This window comes from Chlorocebus sabaeus, chromosome 13, assembly GCF_047675955.1.
Source record: "Chlorocebus sabaeus isolate Y175 chromosome 13, mChlSab1.0.hap1, whole genome shotgun sequence".
Taxonomy (NCBI): domain Eukaryota; kingdom Metazoa; phylum Chordata; class Mammalia; order Primates; family Cercopithecidae; genus Chlorocebus; species Chlorocebus sabaeus.
The window spans coordinates 99,302,474-99,315,521 of NC_132916.1; the positions used below are offsets into that span (position 1 = coordinate 99,302,474).

The window sequence follows — 13,048 nt, forward strand, 5'->3', positions numbered from 1 at the left end:
TCCTTTAAGTTCTGCTGAGGATTATGATTGGAGAAAAGGACTAAAGGTATAAGAAAACCAGAAAGCACAGACAGATACATTAATACAGAGATTGAACTAAACACTCATCTTAAAACACAGACAGATACATTAATACAAAGATTGAACTAAACACTCATCTTAACTTTCATCATTTTCCCAAAGAAATCTAAACTACTCAAAGCTAGTGAAATTATACTTCAAGTCTCTACAGTCAAGACTTACGTGGTTTGTCTCTCTCTCTCACTCTCTCTCACTCTCTCGCTCTCTCTCGCTCTCGCTCTCGCTGCTTACCAGAATAAAGGAAGAACACTTCCTTGGAAATTAAGACTCTGCTATATCAGTTTAATGTAGACCTCTTGCAGGACATCAGTAGGTTCACCCTACCTCAAAGAACTTTGCAGCTCAAGAGTTTATTGTTAGATTCTATGGGAATAAAGTTCAATTACAAAAAGTTTTATATTTGTAATTTACTTTTATAAAAAAGCTAGGATATGAAAGTAGGAAGTATGCCCTTACACATGTTAACTTCTGCTCTGTTCTCTGTCAACACTAAGTTACAAAAGAATGAATTCAGCTATGGTACAGACACCAAAAATTGTCCCCTTCCCAAAAAAACGGTGCTATATTCCCAGATGTCTCCTTAGAGCTTGGGAATTCCATTTTAAATAAACAGATATCTTATTTGGAGTAACATAATGGGATATCTTATATCACCCCATCTTTATTTTTGTTTCTATGATTTAGCACATAAGAAAGAATAGAACACCAGGATTTAGGTCTTACTGAGGAGGCCTACCGTGAAGGGAGAATTTTATCCCCCAGCATTCACAGGGCTGTTTTTATGGTATTGACATAGGGGAGCCTGGTGTTCATCGGTCCAAGAAGCTTTCATAAATGGCTTTACATAAATCTGCTACTTCTATTTAAAGAAAGAAGTGAGTTTTTGTAATCTTTGGAATGAGGAACTGTTCCCTGTGATGTACCATTTAAATAGCCTGAGGTATCTAGAGTTTATAACAGTTGGGACCCAAAGACCCCTTTTAAGGGAAAGCTCCAATGCTGATTCTTATACATTTTAATTCAAGCCAGAAGTTCCCTGAAGTTAGCTGAAACATAAGCCAGCACTACCCAACGATAGTTAGAAACAATACCCTGCAGGGGCCAGTTATTGTCATGAATAGCTACAACTGACTTGTCAATTTTTTCTTCATTCTCTTAATTTTTCTAACCTATTTATAGCCATTCCTTATTAACACTTAGACTTCATAGAACAAACACTTTTTTAATCCCAGGACAATCATAATTATCACTGTAAAACCTTATTAAAGAAAGACCAATGTGATGTTTTAATCAGGTGTTTTATTTCTATATTTCAATATTCTTTTTTTTTTTTTTTTTTTTTTTGAGACGGAGTCTGGCTCTGTCGCCCAGGCTGGAGTGCAGTGGCCGGATCTCAGCTCACTGCAAGCTCCGCCTCCCGGGTTTACGCCATTCTCCTGCCTCAGCCTCCCGAGTAGCTGGGACTACAGGCGCCGCCACCGCGCCCCGCTAGTTTTTTTTTGTATTTTTAGTAGAGACGGGGTTTCACCGTGTTCGCCAGGATGGTCTCGATCTCCTGACCTTGTGATCCGCCCGTCTTGGCCTCCCAAAGTGCTGGGATTACAGGCTTGAGCCACCGCGCCCGGCCATATTTCAATATTCTTTACTTTAAATATTAATCATCAAAATCTGAAGAGAGAGAAAAAAATCATCTCCAGACCACCCTGTATCATTACCCCTTAAAACTAACTTAGGCTATTTTTAAGTCTCAAAAGGATTGGTTGCAGAGACAATTATATGTAATATATTTATGGAGTAAGGGCAATGCATATGCTCTCGGCACTACACTACCTGCCTCATGCTTTATTGACTGTTCATCTTTCACCACAACCATATGAGTCAGGCACTGTTGTTATTACAATTTTAAAGAGAGAGAGAACTGATGCATGGAAAGGTTAGCTACTGTGATCAAGGTAACACAGCTGAAACAACAAAGCACTGATTTGGGACCACAAAGTTGGGACCACAAAGTCAATACCACATCACCACACAGAACTTCCATACAATGTGCTACCACTTAACAAGGACACTACTGTTCCTGTATTATGACTGAAACATTAAACTGATCCTATTCTTGGACTTAAAGGTCCAAAACTGCTAATTAGGTTAGGGAATTTGATTCTATTATTAAGTTACATTATCAAGATTGAAGTCCCACTCCCCAGAGTGTTTATTCAAAAGATCTAAATTCAAAGAACTGAATTCCCAGCTTTTATGTATCTCATATCTTCAAAATGACACTGCAGGTCTAGCTTACCCAAGGACACACATGTAATAGATAGTAAAGTTGGAGTTCAAATCCAGATTTCTCCAGCTCCAAGAGTCAGTTTACTGGAAGACCCAGGTGGATCTTGGGCCAAGGACATTGGTGTGCTTGTTTATTGGAAACATATCGCATGACAATTCTGTGTAGTGGTTTAGTACAAACTCCGGGGTCTCAACAACTGGATCCAAACCCTTGCCTTGTTCCAGCTGTGTGACACTGACCAAAGTAACTAATCTCTCCATGCCTCAGTTCTGTCTTTAAAGTCATAATAATAATAATGCCTAAATCATAAGGCTCTTTTGAGAGATAAGGTCAATAAAGCAGTTAGCACAGTGCTGAGAGCATATGCGTTGTCAGTACTTCATAAATGTATTACATACAATTTTCTCTACATATACTCTCTTGTAGGCAGCAGAAGTCATGATAATCAGACTGATTATTGTTCTAGGATGCACTCCCAGCTCCCAGTGTTATAACAGCCCAAATGACAGAAAATGTTGGTGGATTCCAAATTCTAAAGATCAACTGAGAAAGGTTGACATTTATGGCCACAGAAGACAATTAGAGGCTGACTACTGACATATTGTGCCCCTACAAGGAATTGTATATTTTAAATAGTTCTCAGCATCAGGCTAGGACTAAAACTTTTTATTGACTTAAATTTTTAAACATATGATATTAAAGTTATTCAACATTCCTATCATTAATGCAAAGATTCAAAGGTCATCTTGCCATTTTGTACATTTCACCATTTTGCGTAAGTCAAAAACCTAGTAGGCATCTTTAATATTTCCTTACCCTTTGTCCTCATATTCAAGTCCTAGTTCATGTGTGCCCTGCAATAAAAAACTTCACACTGAAGACAAAGACAATACTTGCTTAAAAGGGCTTCTATAATAATTCCAAAACTTGGCCTTGGAATTTACATTAGGCACAAAAATATTCCCCAAAATTCCAAATAGTATAAACAATATAAACGCTATTCTCTGATCACAATGCACTGACTCCAGGAATGCAAATAAAATAAAGGCAAAAGGTCTATCTTCATAACTCTTCAGTTTAAGAAAAAATTACAACCAGAACTAGAAAATATTAAGAAAAAATGTCACATAGTTGAGCTTTTAGAACAAAGCAATATTTGCAATGCTAAGCATCAAACAAAAGTGAAAATAAGTGAATTAGGCATTTCATCTCAGAAAGCTAGAAAAAGAACAAAAAATACCTTAAGGAAGGTTGAAAGAAGAGATTCATAATGAAAAGCAGAAATCTATGAGTTATAAACCAGAAAAAGACAACAAATTAATAAATTCAATAATTGGATTTCTGAAAATAAAACAATAAACTAAACAACTGGCATGATTAACTCAAAAAAAAGAGACAAGGTAAATACAGATTATAAATTTTAAAAAGTAGAAAATAAAAGAAATTATAAAAGAAATTAAATAATTATTTAAAACCTTTTGGGAGGAAAATAATCGGGAAAATAACCAATGGATACTAAGCTTAGTACCTGAGTGATGAAGTGATCTGTAGAACAAACCCCCATGGTGCACCTTTACCTATGTAACAAACTTGCACATCTTGTGCATATACCCCTAAACTTAAAAGTTAAAAAAAACTACATATTGCATAACATACACTGTTTTAGAATTTAATAGTCATTAATAAATTATTAATGTTTTATTTATTCAAATCTATAATTGTAACTGCAATTTAAAAGCTCTTTCTTCTTAGATGCAATTCCTATGAAGCTAATAATTGAACTCATGAGATCCACATATGGCTTGTGAATAATACGCATTTCAGAAGGAATAAACAGATTCTCTCATAAACCTGTCCCTGAAAAAGTTAAAGTTCATAAAATTTTCTCAAAGTATCTTATGTGCTACTTAAGTTCAAAAGAGATAATGTCAAGAACTGTGAGGAGTCTGAGATTTTCAGAGCTTGTAAACTAACAGGTTAGCCTGCTACACTTTCATTGATGGTGACAGAAGATATGAGATACCTGGGTCAGAGACAAATAACCTTTATTAACTCACAGCACATCTAGAGGCATGAATTTCACAATGATACTGGTTCCCTTTAGCCTCTTAAGTCCCAAGGAGGAAACACAGAGGAAGGAATCCCGGTGGATGCTACTGACACACTGAGTCCGGATCACAGCCGAGAAACTCTGAACTCACAAACACCTAATCTTTTAAAAGCCTGCTACAAAGCAAACTTGCCTAATATTTTTCTCTAAATAACTCATTAACTTTATTGTCCTGGACAAAAAAATCTGGCTTCTGCCCCATAGAGAGATACTATCTCTATCTTCCAAGGCTGTTAACTATGCAAACATCTTTGAAAAGGTAGCACAGAATAAAAGGTATCTGCTTCTGCTCACAAGACACACAGCAACATGAGACCCACAGAGAATTTTCTCAATAGACAGCTCATATGATACATGAAATATTAATTTCAACAAGATCAAGTGCATACTCAGAAATGCATATAATTCTTAGAACCTGGCAATACCTTACACCTGGAAATGTCAGCATTCATAAGTTATTAGGTATGGTTTTCACATGTGTATCAGTTAACTTTTTATTTTTATTTTTTATTTTTTTAAGGCAGGGCCTCACTCTGTCAGCCAGGCTGGAATGCAATGGTGTGATCTTGACTGATTGAACTTCTGCTTCCTGGGCTCAAGCAATCCACCCACCTCAGCCTTTTGAGTAGCTGGGACTACAGGCACGGGTCACCATGCCAAGCAAATTTTTGCATTTTTTGTACCCCAGAACTTAATACAAATTAAAAATACCAGGAGAAAGGCAAAGATATCTAAGAAGGGGCAGAAAACAAGAAAATAAATAAACCAATTGTACAGAAAGTAATTCTTTTACCCAGCATTCTGGCAGAATAGACAGTCTAATGCAATTCTGGCAGAATAGATGGCCTAATGAGTTGGAAAGCAGCCACTAAGAACCCTTGCAAACTCCTGGAAGTGGTATTAGAGTGGATCACAGGGCAAGTTCATAGAAGACTGATGAAGACAGTAGTAAGAAATGGTAACTCTCCTTGAACAGAGGGGAAAGGATTTTCTGCCAAGCATCAGGATTTCAGGACTGCTGTTTGAAATAACTAGCTCCAAACATGTGTTCGCTCCTCCCCTGATAAAGCTGTTCCCAGCACACTCTGGAGAAAACTGATGTCAACACATTGGAGAATTCCTCACAGATGCAGAGTATCGAGGCCTGAAGTGAAAGGCAGCATGTCAGAGTCTTTGTGTAGGTAAGGAAAATAGACTTTTAAAGGTGGAAGTTACTCAAGGTCTCAATGTCTGTTTCTTTTATTGGAAGTTTGATATTTCAGTTATATAATAGTAATTAACTCTCCCAAAATATATTTATGGTAAGAACATCTACTTATTCCATGTTGTAAATCTTCCCATGCATTCTAGAAGATGCCTTATTTGAAACAATCCACACACACAAAAATTACCTGGGATATTTACTTTTTAAATGCACTGATATAAGAAGTGAAATATTTTGATATAAAAATCTTGAAAATCTCAGAAAATGTCACCTTTAAACTTTGGTGAATTTTTATTCTTTATCTCTTTTATTTAATTCCTCTATATCCATTTTAGTAGAGATATTTGTGTCACCCTTGCTTAGATATATTCTGGAAATAAGTTTAAAAGTTTTTTCAATCTTTATTTTCTTTACTTTAGGAATCCTTCCAGCAACACATTAGAGAACTAAACAAATGAGAAAATTAGTTGAGCTCTCAACTCTATTTATAAAAAACATACCACACTATTTTCATTAGATTTATATTATCTCAGCAATGTAAAAGTATAACATTTGATAAGAAAATCTAGAGGTTTTGGCTATGAGATAATTCATAGTTTAAAAGTACATTTGCAATTATCCTTAATTAGTGATTAGATCATTGAAGAACTGACGCAAAAGTGAGAAATTCTGGGAAAGAGTGACAAAGTGTGATTAAATCAATATTCAAAGATTAACTAAATGAAGGGATAATTATTTATCAAGGATGATGTTCTTGACCTTTAGGCAAAACTTAAAATATGTAAGGAGGCATATTTAGGCTAAACTTAATTTGACACTATAATATTTAGCAGTAATGGCCACTTCTTCTTCCTTAAAATGCCCTGGTCGTCAGGCTTCTCTGACACTGTGACTTCTTGGTCTTCCTCCCTGTTCCTTAACTGCTTTTTCTGAGTCAACTTTGTGATTTCCTCTTTTTGTTCTACATCTAAATGTTGATGACTTTCAGGGTTCTGCCCACTTCCTGGGGAAAGTACATAGAGAAAGGAGAGAAAGAGGCTATCTCATCTAATGCAAATGTTATCTTTATGACAACTCCCAAATTTGTATCTTAAATCCATGTTTCCTAGACATTTCTGCTCTGTGCCCTTACGTAGCCCTATTGTCCTATTTGCAAATATATACATCTAAAATCTTGAATAATCAGGACTAGCAGAAAATTTCTTTCCTATTTTTCATTTTAATTTTTACACTACATAAACGTTGGTTCTAAATATTTCTAAAATTTCAGTCACACTGGAAACCTAAAGGAATGAGTATATGAAAGAAAATAAATGACTGCTTTTTAAATAAAAGCCCTTGAATTTTATAATCACTTCATAGAACAATTGAGATATTAAGATAACAAGACTCTTCATAGACTAGTGATGGCACCAAAAATTCTGTCTTGAATGGATACTACCACTATCATATTTTATTCTTACAAGTTTGTATAAAAAGGAAGCTGAGCTTGCTAATCCTACATTAAATGAGAAAACTGGAGCACATGGAATATTCTGTCTTCTGAATTACTAAGTAGATTGATAGGCCCTTGTCCCATACCTAGATAACTAACAACCTCACTGTAATTGCCCCACTAGGTTTTTCTTGTCTGCTGCCTGGAAAAACCAATACACTGAGAAAAACAAGAGTTGCAGCAGAGAAAGAGTTTAATAATCACAGGGTCAGCCAAGTGAAGAGAATAGGAGATATTTTTCAAATTCACCTGTCCAAGAATTTGGAGGCTAGGGTTTTAAAAAAATAATTTGGCAGGCAGGGGGCTAGGGAATGGAGAATGCTAATTTGTTGGGTCAGGGATAAAATCCTAGGGTGTTGAAATTGTCTTTTGGCTGAGTCAGTTCTTGGGTGGGGGTCACAAGACCAGTGTGTCAGTATCTTGGTATTAGTTACTGATCCTAGTGGAACCAGCTAGTCTGCCAGAATGCAAAGTCTGAAAAATATCTTAAATGCCAGCCTTAGGTTTTGCAACAGTGTTGTTATCTATAGGAGCAATTGAGGTTACAAGTCTTGTGACCTCTGGCTACATGACTCATGAAACATAACTCTAAACTTTTGACCAATGTATTAGCTTTACAAAGGCGATTTTGGTCCTCAGCAAGAAGGTGATTAGTTTGGGGAAGGGGCTGTATCTTCTCTGTTTTAAAGTTAAACTATAAATTCCTCCCATAGTTAACTTGGCCTACACCTGGGAATGAGCAAGAACAGTTAGCTTGTGATGTTACAGGCAAGATGGAGTCAGCTGTGTTAGCTCTTGCTGTCATAATTTTTACAAAGGCAATTTCATTACCCTCCAACATCAGTTTAGTCCAATGAGCTCTCCACGGTCGTCTGCTGTGGTTTTGTGCATTATGACTAATTGTACCAGTGTACATTCTCACAATTTTGTTCTCTGAAGCAGAGTTTTTACTCCAAAGCCCTAAGGAAGCATATATACCACAGCTCCAAAGCATTTCTGCAAACTGCAATTGATCAGTCACTGTAAAGTACACAGTTGCAGAGAACATATTGGGTTTACATGGAGGCACCTGGAATTTAACCATAAATGCCAGGTGTAATTTGGATACTGGAAATGATGAAGTGCGTGGTTATTCTAAGACATGATCTGACAGCTGAGCTCATGTCAACCTGTAGGATGCCTCTTAATGACTCCTAAGAGCGAACTTACATGACCTGGCAGAAGGTCAAGTAATGCACCCTTCAAGAATTTGCTCAATGAAAAGCAGTGGCTTTTGCAAGTGATTCAAACCATTGCTTCTTTTCTCATACAAATCACTTTTATCTCTGTGTGACGTAAGTAGTTCTTTTGTCCCAGACTACCAGAATCATGACTTGATTATTACACATACTGTGTGTTAAACCTCATACAGTTGAATTAAATTAATGCTATAAAGACACTGCAAAGCTTGGTGTCTGTACTAGGTGCCTAGAACTCTCATTTTTCCCCTGAAATAAATATTTTTTGATACAGGTATTCATCCAAAACCAACATCTAATTGATTTCAGTGTGTCCATGGCTTAGGCCTGCCATCACTTCATGTTATATTATGTGCCTTTCTCAACAAAACACCTTTTCAAATATATTTCAAAAAATCTGATATATGACCCTGGCAAACCCTAGGTGTGACATGACACTCTGTGTCTGAGTAATAGGACATAATTCACAATATGCCTACGGCTCATTTTCAAGTCAGGTTTTGTTGAATGAAGGCAAATATGTAGTATATGTTTTAGGTACTATTTCTTCCTTAAAACTATCATAGAAGCTTCTCTCAGAGGAAATGATGACAAGTGTCAGTAGGCAGCAGAGTCTACAACATGCACAAAAGAGCTGATCAACCCTAACGCTCTGCTCGGAAGATCCAACAAGCCACAAAAATATGTTTGCATTAAATATTTTGCGTCTCCCTTTTATTTCATATGGATCAAAAGCAAAATTGGTAGCCTTATTTACCACTGGAGGTTACCTTCTAGTAGAGTCATTAGAATATATGTACATGCATATCATTGCCATTGTTTCTGTTAAATCATAATCTAACAGAAAAACCTAGAGAAATACAAATTACCATTGAAAGAGATTAGCATGAGAAAAACGTTTTTACTATTGTCTGCGTTGATGAGATGATATGGAGTTCAGAATAAAACATATCAAATTATATTCAGCAGGGAAATTTGTTATTGATAGAAATATTTGTACATATATATATATATACACACACCCCATATATATATGTGTGCCCCATATATAGGTACCCATATATGTCATATTTTGTTACATGTGAAGATTATAGAATTATAAGGTCAGGGAGTTTGGGGTATCCATCACCTTGAGTATTTATCGTTTCTATTCATTGGGATTATTTCAAGTTCTCTTCTAGATATTTTGAAATATACAATACATTGCAGTTAACTGTAGTCACTTTAACATTGGAACTTGCTCTTTCTAAAAATCAACATTGTGAAAATGGCCATATGCAAAATTAATTTATCAATTCAAAGCTATTCCTATTAAACTACCATTGACATTCTTGACATTCTTTACAGAATTAGAAAAAAAAAATTTTAAATTCATATGGAACGAAAAAAGAGCACAAATAGCCAAGGCAATTTTAAGCAAAAAGAACAAAGCTGGAGGCATCACACTATCAGACTTCAAACAAGGCTACAGTAACCAAAACAGCATGGTACTGGAACAAAAACAGACACATAGACGAATGGAACAGAATAGAGAACTCAGAAATAAGACTGCACACCTACAGCCATCTGATCTTCAACAAACCTAACAAAAACAAGCAATGGGAAAAGAATTCCCTGTTTAACGTTTAGTAAGTGGTGCTGGGAGAACTGACTAGCCATATGCAGAAAATTGAAACTGGACCTCTTCCTTACACCATATTCAAAAATCAACTCAAGATGGATTAAAGACTTACATGTAAAATGCAAAAATGTAAAAACCCTAGAAGAAAATTTAGGTAATACCATTCAAGACAGAGGCACAGGCAAAGATTTCATAACGAAAACACCAAAAACAATTGCAACAGAAGCAAAAATTGACAAATGAGATCTAATTAAACTAATGAGCTTCTGCACAGCAAAAGAAACTGTCATCAGAGTGAACAGACAACCTATAGAATAGGAGGAAACTTTTGCAATCTATCCACCTGACAAAGGTCGAATATCAAGAGTCTACAAAGAACTTAAATTTACAAGAAAAAATAAACCACCCCTTTAAAAAGTGGGCAAAGGATATGAGCAGGCACTTCTTAAAAGAACATACATGAGGCCAACATATTATAATAAACAAGCTCAACATCATTTATCATTATAGAAATGCAAACCAAAACTACAATGACACTCCATCTCATACCAGTCAGAATCGTGATTCTTAAAAAACAACAGATGCTGGTGCAATGGTGGAATTCCTAAAAAAGGAATGCTTTTACGCCTTTAGTGGGAATGTAAATTAGTTCAACCACTGTGGAAGACAGTCTGGTGACTCCTCAAAGACCTAGAGGCAGAAATACCATTTGACCCAGCAATCCCATTACTGAGTATATACCCAAAGGAATATAAATTATTATCTTATAAAGATACTTGGCTATATATATTCATTACAGTACTAGTCACAATAACTGAGACATGGAATCAACCTAAATGCCCACCAATGATAAATTGGATAAAGAAAATGTGGTACATACACACTATGGAATATTATGCAGCCATAAAAAGGAATGAGATTATGTCCTTTGCAGGAACATGGATGGAATTGGAAGGGATTATCCTCAGCAAACTAATGCAGGAACAGAAAACCAAACACCACGTGTTCTCACTTGGAAGTCGGAGCTGAATGATGAGAACACATGGACACATGAAGGAGAACAACACACACTGGGGCCTGTTGGAGGGTAGATTCAGGGGAGGGAGAGCATCAATCAGAATAGCTAATGGATGCTGGGCTTAATGTCTAGGTGATGGGATAATCTGTGCAGCAAACCATCATGGCACACATTTACCTATATAACAAACCTGCACATCCTGCACACATACCCCCAAACTTAAAAGTCAAAGAAAAATAAAAACTTGTTTCTTCTATCGCACTGTATTTTATACTTCCTTAAACTAACCTCTGTCTCTCCCCAACCTACACATTCTTCCCAGCTTCTGATATCTACAATTCTATTCTCTACCTTTGTGAGATCAACTTTTCTAGCTCACACTTATGGGTAAGAACATATATTTGTCTTTCTGTGCCAGCCTTATTTTACTTAACATAATTACCTCCAGTTCTATTCATCTTACTGCAAATGATATTTCATTCTTTTTATGGCCAAATAGTAATCTACTCTGTGTGTGTGTGTGTGTGTGTGTGTGTGTGTGTGTGTGTGTATCACATTTACTCTGTCCATTCCTCTGCTGATAGACATTTAAGTTGAATCTATATCTTTGATATTGTGAATAGTGCCACAATAAACATGGAAATACAGGTGAGCCTTTGGTATGCTGATTCCTTTTCTTTTCAATAAATAGCTAGTAATGGGATTTCTTGATCATATAGTAGTTCTATTTTTAGTTTATTTTCTTCACACTATTTTTCATGACTGTGATCATTTATCACAGGAAAGGGAAGGAGCCGGAGTGCGAGAAGCTGCCGCCCATCGTATCGGCTGGCGCCGGCGCGACCGCGGGTTTGGACAGAGGAGCCAAAGGCCAAATTTCCACTTTCAGCAGTTTTATTTCAGCTGTTAGCCTGAAGAAAGAAGCCGCTGAAAACAGAAGTTCACCTGCACATCTTGTTTTCCCTAACATCAAGAATGTGAGAGACCAACCACCAATTTGCCTTGATGTTAGACAGAAACAGCGTGTATCTATGGATGCATCATCATCCGAAATGAAGGCCCCAGTCCTTCCAGAACCCATTCTTCCTATCCAGCCCAAAACTATGAAAGACTTCCAGGAAGATGTAGAAAAAGTTAAGTCATCAGGAGATTGGAAAGCAGTACATGATTTTTATCTAACAACATTTGATTCTTTCCCAGAATTAAATGCTGCATTTAAGAAAGATGCCACTGCCTCATTTAACACCATTGAAGACTCTGGGATTAATGCTAAATTTGTGAATGCTGTGTATGATACCTTACTTAATACTCCTCAAGACATTCAGAAGACAGTACTAAAGGGAATCATTAACAGCCTGTTACGAGAATGGAAAGGTCCACGAACAAAAGATGATCTTAGAGCATATTTTATACTTTTACAGAATCCTCAGTTTAATAATACATCTACTTATGTCATCTATGCTCACTTGCTACGACAGATAGCTACCTTAGTGGAAGCTGACCAGCATTTCCTAGTTCACTGGTTTAAAAAGTAAATCATTCTATGATATTAAGAACTTTTATAGTCTCACAGTTTTAAGTTTGGTATTAGTAATTTTACAATAAAATATATTTAAATATAAAAAAAAAAATAGGGCTGGGGGGGGGGGGGATTTATCACAGATTTATCCCTAATCCTGTGTTATTATCATTTTCATGTGAATCCAGATTGAAAATTAGGGTTTTATCTTTGACCCCATCTGTCATAGCCAGCTCTGCTTGCCATAACAAAATACCATAGACTGTGTGGCTTGAACAACAGAAATGTATTTTTCAGAGTTATGCAGGCTGGGAAGTCTAAGATCAAGATTCTGGCAATGTAGGTTTCATTCTGAGGCCTCTTTTCTTAGCTGGTAGGTAGCTGCTACTTCACTGTGTATTCACGCGACCTTTTCTTTATGGCTGCTGGGGGCGGTGCGGAGAGAGTTCTCTGGTGACTCCTTATAAGGGCACTA

At 36.4% G+C, this 13,048-nt stretch overlaps 1 pseudogene; it reads left to right on the top strand.

The window, feature by feature from the left end:
* The window catches only part of LOC103240214 (probable E3 ubiquitin-protein ligase HECTD2 pseudogene), a 53,018-nt pseudogene extending 40,370 nt beyond the window's left edge, over positions 1-12,648 (top strand).
* Positions 12,649-13,048: the final 400 nt, after the last annotated feature.